At 43.0% G+C, this 11817-nt stretch overlaps 1 non-coding gene across 1 annotated transcript; it reads right to left on the bottom strand.

Annotated features, from left to right (window-relative positions):
* Window positions 1-5796: 5796 nt before the first annotated feature.
* On the bottom strand, window positions 5797-5869 carry trnaf-gaa (transfer RNA phenylalanine (anticodon GAA)). Its single transcript has one exon. It is a non-coding gene; the product is annotated as a tRNA-Phe (tRNA).
* Between the last annotated feature and the right edge of the window lie 5948 nt (window positions 5870-11817).

Below are 11817 nucleotides of genomic sequence, written 5' to 3'. Positions count from 1 at the left end.
CCAGCGATTTAAATAAGGTAATTAAAAGAGAACATTACCCCATGCGCACCGTTGAAGAAGTTTTGTCATCTATGCCTGGAGCACGTATATTCTCAGTCCTCGATGCCAAGTCGGGTTTCCTCCAGATCGAGTTAGATGAGGAGTCATCATTCTTAACAACCTTCAACACACCCATTGGTAGGTTTAGGTGGTTGAGGCTACCGTTTGGAATTAAATGTGCTCCTGAGATCTATCAGAGGATCATGGATGGCATGCTAGAGGGCATTATGGGAGCAGTCGCCATTATGGATGACATCTTGATTGCGGCCCCCACTGTGACGATGCACGATGAAATCCTATGCAAAGACATCGAGAGAGCAACAAGCTACAACCTGAAGCTTAATTTCAATAAGTGTCGCATTCGCCAGAGCCAAGTCCCATATATTGGCCATTTACTCACTGCAGAAGGTCTGAAGCCTGACCCAGCCAAGGTCCAAGCAGTCAGGGGCATGCTAGAACCTGTTGACAAGGAAGGGGTTCGCCGATTTTTGGGGTTTGTGACTTATTAATCAAAATTCATACCAAATCTCAGCGAAGAAGATGCACCTCTGCGTCAGCTCTTGAAAAGTGATGTGGAGTTTGCGTGGCAACCTGCTCAGAAACGAGCTTTTGCAAGGCTCAAAGAACTGTGTTCACACCCCCCTGTACTGAAGTACTTTGACCCATCAGAGCCAGTTGAAATTTTCTGTGATGCAAGCAGCAGTGGATTAGGTGCTGTGCTTTTGCAGGACAATCACCCTGTTGCGTTCTCTTCCAGGTCTCTGACCGACACCGAGACCCGCTATGCACAAATAGAAAAGGAAATGCTTTCTATTGTCCATGCATGCACAAAATTTCATCACTACATCTTTGGAAAGTCGGTCACTGTGTATAATGACCACAAACCACTGGAGGACATCTTTAAGAAATCACTGCTTGCCACCCCCATGCGCATACAGAGGATGCGCCTGCACATCCAATGGTATGATTTGACTGTCAGGTACAGGAAAGGGAAAGACATGGAGCTGCCCGACACACTTTCCAGGGCGCAACTGTCACACAATACTCCAGAATTGGAACATTTGGAGTGTGTATCCATGCTGAACTATGTGGCTGTAAGTGAAGAGAAGTATGCTGAGCTACAGGAATGCACAAAAAAAGAGCTGAGCACTTTACAACACATCATCCAGCAAGGTTGGCCAGAGCACAGGAGAGAAGCCCCAACTACTGTTCAGCCATATTGGGACTCAAAAAGCCAACTGACCATATGTGATGGAGTGGTGTACAAAGGGCTGCGTATAGTAATACCACCCACCATGAGACAGCACATGCTAAAACTCATACACCAGTCTCATTTAGGGATTGTGAAAAGCAAGCAGAGCGCGGGAAGTGCTCTACTGGCCGGGCATGAGCGCAGAGATAGAGGAGGTGGTGAAGAATTGCAGCAAATGTGCAGAGTTCCAAAACAGACTACCAAGACTGCCTCTAAAGCCAACTGAAACCCCAGAACTGCCATTTGAGCGAGTGGCCTCAGACATCTTTGAATTTGATGGCAAACATTTCATTCTTCTCGTGGATTATTTTTCTAAATACATTGAAGTGGACGAGCTTAAAGATCAGAGAAGTTGTACTGCCATTGAAATATTGAAATCACAGTTCAGTGACAGTCACAGTTCTGTTCACGAACAGACAATGGGCCCCAGTATGCGTCAAAGGAATTCAGAGATTTTTGTGAGAGCTATGGCATATCACATCTCACATCATCACCACACACACCTCACTCAAATGGAGAGGCCGAGCGTGCAGTACAAACGGTGAAAAGGCTTTGGAACAAAGCACCAGACAGACATTTGGCATTGTTGGACTACAGAACAACCCCCCTAGAGACAGTAGAGTTGTCCCCAGCGCAGCTGCTCATGGGCAGAAGACCCTGAAACAAACTCCCTGCAGCTCAACAACTGCTTATCCCAAAGGCCTACAACTCTTTGAAAATCAGACACCTGCTCAATAGGTCCAAAGCTTCCCAGAAGTACTACTATGACAAAGGCAGGACGATGCACACTCGCCCTGCACTGGTGCCAGGCGAAGAAGTCAGAATGCAGCCCTACCCTGGCCGTGCCAAATGGTCTCCAGCTGTTGTCATCCAGTGTCACAGCAGCACACCCAGGTCTTACATCGTCAACTCTGGTGGTGTGGAGTTCCGCCGGAACTGTCAGCACCTTCGCAAAAGCACTGCAAGAGCAAATCAGTCCCGTCACCTCGTGCAAAATGAGCCTTGGGAGGAGTTGCCTGATGCTCTTCCAGAACAAGAGGAACTGATTCCTCCCCTAGTGGGGACTTCAGCATCACCTGCTAAGGAACCCCTGAATGGGGATAAACCTCAGCCCTGTCTGCCCTACATCACTAAGCATGGCAGAGTGGTTAAGCCCCCTGAAAGACTGAATTTGTAGGCCATTAGCATTGAGTGAAATAATCCAGTAGGCCTAACTGTTTTGTTGATAGCATTCAATTGTTGATAATTAACAAGTTGCTCCTGAATAGTTAAAGAAGTATGTCAAGTGTGGTACCTTTGTTTAATGTCATTATTCTGCCTTTTAAATTGGCTTAGAATCTGTCAGTTATTTAGTCTGCTATCTATCTGTGGTGTCTCCCCGACTAAGCTGAAGAAGGGGAGATGTAATATATTGTGTTGCCACTAGAGTGCGCTGTTATGTTGTATGCGCCAGTGCTTTTTGTATACATAGCAGCATTAGCTGCCCTTGCGTGCTGTTCAGTAAAATCAGCTATCGTGCAGTTACACTCGCTGTCTTTATTGTCTCCAGTATCTTACACTTTGATGATGTTTTTCTTACCTTTCTGGACATGGACAGTAGACCGTACACACAGCTTAAATGGAGGGACTGAGAGCTCTCGGACTAAATCTAAAATATCTTAAACTGTGTTCTGAAGATGAACGGAGGTCCTACGGGTTTGAAACAACATGAGGGTAAGTTATTAATTACATAAATTTGCTATCTGGGTGAACTAACCCTTTAAAGGTCCCGTTCTTCGTGTTTTTTTGAAGTTTACAGTGTGCAATATAACATGTGTTCATGTTTCGCGTGTAAAAAAACACAGTATTTTTCACACAATTCACCTATCTGTATAGCGCTGTTTTCACTGTCATAAAAACGGGCTGATGACTTCCTTGTTCTATAAAGTCCCTCCTTCAGAAATACATAACGAGTTCTGATTGGGCCAGCGGATCCTGTGTTGTGATTCGACACCAGCTTAGAGCACGCTGCCCTCCTGGAAAAGCAAGTGAGCAGGAGCATGTGCTGGAGATGTACTTACAATCACAGGAGCATTTTTACTGACCAGATGCACATGAAAATCGCATTCGTTTTTTTGCACAGCCCTACCATCTAGTTAACAAAGCTAAACAGCGTTGCCCTTTGTGTAATAAGTTACAGAAACTGTTAAACGCACCAACTTAAATAATAAAATACACTTACCTGTTGTGGTACACAAACAACGCCTTCTCCAGACAAAGAGGGAACTGCTCCATCTTTCAGGAATAATCTTTGTGCGAATCCGGCATTAAACTGATTGAGATTGAGGAAGCTGTCCTCAGCAAAATGTGCTGCACATAGTTTTACATGTGGATTATAATGTCTGGGAATGAGTTAAACATAAATTGTAACCATTAATCTCCAAGTGCAGCGTCCCTGGGAAGCCCAAACAAAGATGATTGGATTCAAATATGAAAATAACAGTGTTTCAACGACATGGCAAACACAAACGCACCTCTTCCTTCTTCTCCGTCGGAGCGCAACAACAAGACCACGTACCCCTTTTTGTGAATTCATGTGGGCAGAGGTTAGTCAAAAAACTGTTTTAGTGACGTCATTACTGCAGGAACTAGAGGGATGTAGTCCAAACGGGTCATTTGATGTAGGCAAATTCTGTTAAATAAAATATCTCGCTTGGCATTGAACTTTGAGCTTTAGAATTTTACAGATATTATTTATACTCTAACAACAACATTACACACTAACTAAAGTTTAAAACATGGGATCACGAAGAAAGGGGCCTTTAATATGACATTTAAGTGTACTTGACTTATACTTAAAAAAAGTCTAAATATATTTGAGCTAAAGTAGTCAACATTTGAAGTGGATCAAAACCTTTCATCAAAGTTGTTCTAAAATATATAAACCAAAATACGTTCTTTTCTTAGTGCAACTTTGATTAACTTTTTTGATCCACTTCAAATGTTGACTACTGTATCCTTGTGCTCCTAGAATCTGTGTTTTCATTATTATACTGCAGAGGGCGCTAGTACACATCTTCTGTACAGAATAAAAAAAAAAAAAAACACAAGTGAAGAAGAAAAAAGAAACACCAGATACTAACACACGTAATCTAACACGATCATCTGACATGAAAAAGCATCAAAAATGTAATGTTATGGAATAAATTGTCAACCAATGAAGAGGTAATAATTACATTCAAGCTTTGGGATGTTGATCGACTCCATCTACAATTTGATTATCATTCTGAATACAATTCATAGTCTTTTTTAAGCTTTTTGTTCAAAATGTTATTTCTTTATTTCTTATTAAACTTACCCACACTGAAGTGTTTAAAAAAGAATGCATGAAGCTAAAATGTTTTTGTTTACAAGAAGATACCTGTTCTTCCTTTGGATGATTTGTATGTTCAGATATTCACATACCATATTTTCCGGACTATAAGTCACACTTTTTTTCATAGCTTGGCTGGTCCTGCGACTTATAGTCAGGTGCGACTTATTTATCAAAATTAATTTGACATGAACCGAGAGAAATGAACCAAGAGAAAACATTACCATCTACAGCCGCGAAAGGGCGCTCTATACTGCTCAGTGCTCCTGTAGCCTACACTGAGCAGCATAGAGCGCCCTCTCGCGGCTGGAGACGGTAATGTTTTCTCTTGGTGCTTGGTTCTAAATAAATTGACTAATAGTCCAGTGCGACTTATACAGTGTTGTGCCAGTTCATACTTAAACAGAACTAGCTCAAAGTTCAGTTCACACAGATGATAATGAACTAGTTCATGTTCATAGTTCATTTTTTTTTTAAATGAACTAAGTTCACATATCTAAAAACGAACTAGTTCACGTTCATTTGTATCATTATAATATTTTAACAAATATGAAACGCGCTTTTTTTAATGGCTACAACAGTATAGTATGCCTACATAGCCTACTCTCTATTTGTACAAATTTCTGCACATTAATTTAATTCTGAATTTTGCACACACAAGTTGGAAGGCATTTGTTCAAATCAAGTTCACGGATAATTGTGCGTGCATTTATTAGCCTAATTATGATACCAAAATCCTAACAATTAGGCTATGCTATGTACAAAAAAATCAGATGAGCCCATAATATGTGAATGAATGTGAAGTGACATTCAGCCAAGTATGGTGACCCATACTCGGAATTTGTGCTCTGCGTTTAACCCATCCAAAGTGCACACACACAGAGCAGTGAACACACACACACACACACACTGTGAGCACACACCCAGAGCAGTGGGCAGCCATTTATGCTGCGGCGCCCGGGGAGCAGTTGGGGGTTCGATGCCTTGCTCAAGGGCACCTAAGTCGTGGTATTGAAGGTGGAGAGAGAACTGTACATGCACTCCCCCCACCCACAATTCCTGCCGGCCCGGGACTCGAACTCACAACCTTTCGATTGGGAGTCCGACTCTCTAACCATTAGGCCACGACTTCCCCGTAAAGTGTGGGAGATGTTGCCGAATCCCGGGATCAAACCAGGGACCTTTAGATCTTCAGTTTAACGCTCTCCCAACTGAGCTATTTCGGCTACGCAGCCGTATGAATGGTTGAGCATTTTCCCCCCATAGAAACCCATTATAAGAACGCTTAATGTGGCTTAATGCAGATTAGAATGTCCCCTTATTATGTCGAAATAACGAGATATCGATACTAGGCTACTGTGTCCACCGTGGTCTCCTTTTTGATCAGCTGAAACGATTTTTGCTTGTTTGGGATCTGACAGTCCAGCGTATTTGAAAAAGTTAAGCAAACTTTCCTGTCATTTTTCCCCTGCGTGAAACGATCGAGGCTAACAGCAATCTCAACTAGTACAACAAGCGCGCAAGTCATGTGTCACAAACATTGAACACTACACAAACAGTAATTTTTTTTTCATTTAGGCAATTCATTTTAGTGACACAGGAGGTGCCGGATCCAATGTCGGAGGTGAAGGAACATATTCCGGCTCAAATTAAGCCCTGGTAAAACCTGACTTTTCAAATGAGCGTGAACGTGAACTGCGCGTGCTGTTCATTCCTGCCAGAGTGAGCGCCGCTCTCGTTCACGTTCATTGTATGAAAAGTGATTCGTTCAGTTCAGCGTTCGGCGAAAATATGAACGCGTTCAGTGAACGTCATTCATTGAACGCGTTCATGCACAACACTGGACTTATATATATATATAGTTTTTTTCCTCATCATGACGTATTTTTGGACTGATGCGACTTATACCCGGGTGCGACTTATAGTCTGAAAAATACGGTAAATAAATATATACACATTAACACCTAAATAGGCACATAACAGTATACTTAATGTATGATGTAAAGTGCACTTAACGAAAACTTGTACATTAACACAATACTTGTAGTATAAATCTACTAAACTAGTAGTTTACTGAGACTACACTTTGTAACCGCACTGGGTTGTACATAATAATTAACTCAAATGATATAGGGAATTTGGGTAATTAATCAGGAATATGATTAATATATATATATCATATTACAGTTGCATTAAAATTATTGAAGATGAAAAATAGGTCAATTGTATATATTAATAACTCATCACAAGGCACTGTAATTTACTCATTAATATTTCAATATTCTATTCTTCATATCAATTATTCTGATATCTTTTACTAGAAATTAATGTAAATCAAACGTGGTTCGTCCAGCAAACGGCCGTAAGATTTGTTCTATTAATTCTCAGTAACGCTATCACTTCCTATAATTCCAGGACGAATAGTTTCTGGCCATGAAACCATTCTCATGTCCTTATAAAATTTATATTACTTAAAAGTAACATATGAGCTTTGTAGCTAAGATCGGCATTTCATTGACTTCGTAACATGAGCAACTTAGACAATCTGGAGTATATGGAATTTAATAATTGAACTAATAATACATCAACTACGATTTATACAGAGTAAATACGCGTACGACAAATATATATACAGTAAACTTTGTACAAGACATAACGCAATCCAAATGAGGGAGAGGGAGAGAAAGAGAATGAGAGAAAAGGCATGATAAATGAGAGAAAAGGTTATGTAATAAACCAACAGACATTAACCCTTGAGAGGCAACCTAGAAGTCAAATTATAGACAACTTAAACAGCATTTAAAATTTAGCAGCATTTCCATAATGATACTTGCAAGTGTCTCTGTGTGGGTGCTGGAGCAACGTGGGCGTGTAGCGTGCGTCAATCTGGGCTTGTCCTCTCTGTGTCCGGGCTGCTGCGGAATCGCGCGATATTTAAAAGTTCAAAGAAATCAATGTTTCAGAGTTCGTCTTCCTCGTGTGGAGAGGCGAATAGGTGAAAAAACTTAGTAAAGAAAATAAACAAAACAACGAAAACGAAAGCTACCAAAGGAGTCATGAGAATGGCTGCCCTCTCAGCCCCTGTGCTGAGGGGGACGGCGATAGGAGCGCGGACCGAGGCCGCGCAAAGGGACGAGGAGCACGTACTAGAAGAACGCGATCAGCGAAGAGAGAGAGCTAAGAGAGGGAGGAACTTCCTGGGTCAGTCCTTATAGCTTGAAATGGTTCACGCCTCTGTTCGCATGAACAACCAATGAACGTCCCCCATCTGAAGCAGGAAAAAGTTCCTTTGTCTCTGTGGAAACACCCACCCTAATAAATTAGGGTTTATCAGATTTCAACAGTGATATTCTAGCAAGTTCGTAATTCAAGATTAATACGTTTTACACACCTTTTATACAGGGGGATAGTTGGGTCACAACATGACAATTCCAAAAACACCAAACAGTACATATATAGCTGATAGAAACACGAAGTTAGTCAAATGCAGAATTACACACATTTAATGTTTTGATTAACACACGATATAAACTGCAGATAATCCAATTTATATGGGGAACCATCTAATGCACCAAAAAGCAATACTTAATACATTGAGAATACATTTGAGTAGATTTTACTATTCTCTTTCTAAGAGTTAGCTTTGATTCCTGTTTCCCAGTGGGATCATAAAGTTTTATGAGCTAGTCAGGGGTAGGGTTACAGACTCATGATTCTTATTTGAGAACATTAAAATTAGGATAAACATTTCCAAAGTATAAGCTAGCAACTTATACTCTTCACATAACAAGGATTAACCATTTTATGCAACACACAAATATATTCGAAACACATATTATTAAGGACTTTATTATTAAGAAAAATTGGTAAGATTGGTAATTGGTTTTAGACTGTTGGTAAGACCACAGTCTAAAAAGTCTTTGGCACAGGATTCTTTGAGCTTATAAAGAATTTGTCTTTGGCGATCTGTATCGCTCTGAAGTGCATGAGCGTCTTGTAGAATTTGCTGCACTTGAGATTGAAAAAATGTGTAAGGCTCCTCCGTCGTTGTGTCATCAGTCAGTTTGGTATTGAGAGTTGTAGCAGCTTCATCAGTCTCACTGACGTTCTGGTGGGAGACTGTGTATACTGCAAGGTGTTGGTCATCTGTCAGATCCATTCTGCATACCTGGTCTTTGCTCACCGACATGACAGATGTGATGGTGACAAATTTGAAGGGTGCAGTGAACAATGTGTTGTTTGTACTCCCTTCGGGTATCAGTGCAGGTGGAATGGGCTCAATGACAGGTAGTACAAGTTCAAAGTCATTAAAGTCATGGCTCATTAGCCATCCCAGCCCGTAGGCCTTGGGAATGTTAATGTCAGTTGCCATGCAGTTGTTGCACAGGATGTAGGCTATACAAGATGACACTTCAGTGAGGGGTGTGGCTTCAAGTGTGAGTCCGAGTTCCACACATTCAGGTGAGGAATGGAAGAAACCCAGCGTGTGGTTTAAGGTTTGACCACATTGCAGGTTGAGCTGAACAGCGACCCCTTTGGTGTAAGCTGGTATCACCGTACGCTGTTCGTTGACTAAGGTGCAGAGGCTTGAATTTGAACTTGGGCCACGGCTGGGTGCTGGGGTTCCCGTGACCTCTGTGACCTGACAGTCTGGATCTGTGGGAGTTCCCGTGACCCCTGTGACCTGGCAGTCTGGCTCTAGCAACCTGTGTGGCTGGAGGGAAAGAGGTTCTTGCACTTGAGCAAAGTCTTTTAGCTGTTTGAAGTTCAGAAAAGGGTCAAAGTGGTCTAGCAAGTCTTTGTCGATGAAAAATGCCTGAGTGTTCATTGGTGAGACATACATGTGATGTACTAGACTCATCAGACCGATTGTCAGGTGAATGGAAACAACCTGTTCAAACTGGATGTCATTCTGGCTGTACGACTGTACATTCAGTTCACAAGTTTGAGGTGTAAGAGTTTGATCTTGTCTCTTAGCTAAAAACTGGAGTCTTTTGAAAAGGTGAGATGAGATCATCGTCAGGTTTGATCCTGTGTCGATCAGGTCTTCCATGTTGACTCCTTTTCGGCTCACCCCCTTTTTGACAAGGCTGCCCCGAAATGTTGGCATCCGGGCAGGTGTGACGATCGATGGGTGGTGAGGACCGGTCTTGTGTAGCTCGCTGCGAAGGCAGGTAGTCAAAACAGCATTTTCTGGTACCTTGTGTTTGTGGTACCTGGTGTGAGGACCTATGCTGTCTCGTTCAGGGTGTGCAGTTGTCAGCTGTGGAGCTTGGGTGATGCTGTCACCTTGTGATGTGACAGTTAGCTCTGTGGTCTGTGGATGACGAGCAGTGTTCTGGGTGCTTGGTTCATACAGATCGTGGGAAGTCGTGGCCTAATGGTTAGAGAGTCGGACTCCCAATCGAAAGGTTGTGAGTTCGAGTCTCGGGCCGGCCCGAATTGTGGGTGGGGGGAGTGCATGTACAGTTCTCTCTCCACCTTCAATACCACGACTTAGGTGCCCTTGAGCAAGGCATCGAACCCCCAACTGCTTCCCGGGCGCCGCAGCATAAATGGCTGCCCACTGCTCCGGGTGTGTGTTCACAGTGTGTGTGTGTGTTCACTGCTCTGTGTGTGTGCATTTCGGATGGGTTAAATGCAGAGCACAAATTCTGAGTATGGGTCACCATACTTGGCTGAATGTCACTTCACTTCACTTCTCACTTCAGATGGCAGTTAGACAGGGTGTTGGTTTCAGTTCTTATGCTTAGACATAAGATGTCTGGTTCATCTTCCTTGTCTTCCTTGCGAGTTTTCATGGAAAGAAGCTCTTTCAGCACCCTCAGGATCTCTGCTGTCTCAGACGTGGCTGCACTGTGTTTTTCTGATGTGGGCTCAGGATTGAGCTTACCAGTGTCATATCGAGAGTGGTTCCACTGCCGGCTGTCGGGGCTTTGTGTTCTGGACGGTGAGGATCGGCTCTTTTTGGGTCGCCGGTCCCAGAGTCGCTCGCTCTGGTGCATTGGATGAGCACCACCACGATTGTGTTGCCCTCTGCTGGCTTGGAACGGTATTGACTCTCTGTAAAAATGTCTGTGACTGTGGTGTTGTAGGGCGCCATCTAGGGTTAACTCCAAGCAGTGCTCAGAGACTTTGGGGTTTTTCACAGTCTTTTCACAAATAGTCTTTTGCTTGGTGCAAGCTTTGTGGGCTGAGTTCCATAACTCTTGTGTAGTTCTGTTACATGGACACGCTGGGACTCTGAGATGAAAACTCCAACTGGCATGTAGGTTTCGGAGGAACAGAGTTTTTAAGTTGACATCCTGTTCCATACCTGGTTCGTTGCATGCTCCAAAGTAGGCTTTTCGTAGCTGAATACAGAAAGTCTGTGGGTTTTCAAGTCAGCCCTGTTTGAGGTCCATAGCAATAAGCAGCCCTGGTCTGGTCTGGTCCAGGTCTGTGTCTGGATCAGAGAATTCAAGAATCAAAGTCTGTAGCAGTTGCTGGTAGTACGCTTTGACAGTCTCTGGTTGACGATCCAGAAAACAATGCACATCATGGCTGGACGTGATTTTTAACAGGTACAATGTGTTCACATCTGTCATGTTGATGACAGTTTGCAAGTGAAAGTCAATGTCTTGTAAAGAAGCATGAACGTCATGTCCTCCTGCAGGATCTAGATTGCATGTAGGGATGTTTCTGGCTAGCTTGTCAAGTTCTCTGTGAGCCGTGCAGGGTTTAGTGGCATGCGTTCTCTGGAAGGGTTCTCTCCCCTCCGTTGTTGACAGGTGTTCTTGTAAGCTGGCTGGTGATTTCTTGAGCCGTGAGCTTACACCCCCTTGTCCAGTTCTGGGTTCTTGGCTGAAAGGGTTGGAGTGGCGGGCCGGGAGAAACTTTGTGGTGTGCGTTTCTCCGATCCAGCCACTCTGTAATCTGTCAGAATGTTTCAGTTCTGTATGAACAGTGTCAAGTTCATCTTGGAGCTCGTCTCTCTGCAGAGTAAGCTCGTTGATTTTATCTCGGGACGCTTGCAAGTGTGTTTTGCACGCCCAGGTTTTATAGTCTCTTTCTTTTAGTTCAGTCTCTGCTCTTTTTAGGAGAGCGTCACCTTGCTGGAGTTTTTTGTTGAGTTCTTTTAGGGCTTTTCTCTCCAGCTGTTCTCTTTGATCTGTGTCGAGGCGAAGATCTTGCA

This window comes from Carassius carassius, chromosome 6 (genome assembly GCF_963082965.1).
Source record: "Carassius carassius chromosome 6, fCarCar2.1, whole genome shotgun sequence".
NCBI classification, from domain to species: Eukaryota; Metazoa; Chordata; class Actinopteri; order Cypriniformes; family Cyprinidae; genus Carassius; species Carassius carassius.
Note: the sequence above shows the minus strand (reverse complement) of the source record. Positions and strands in the feature narration are given on the sequence as shown.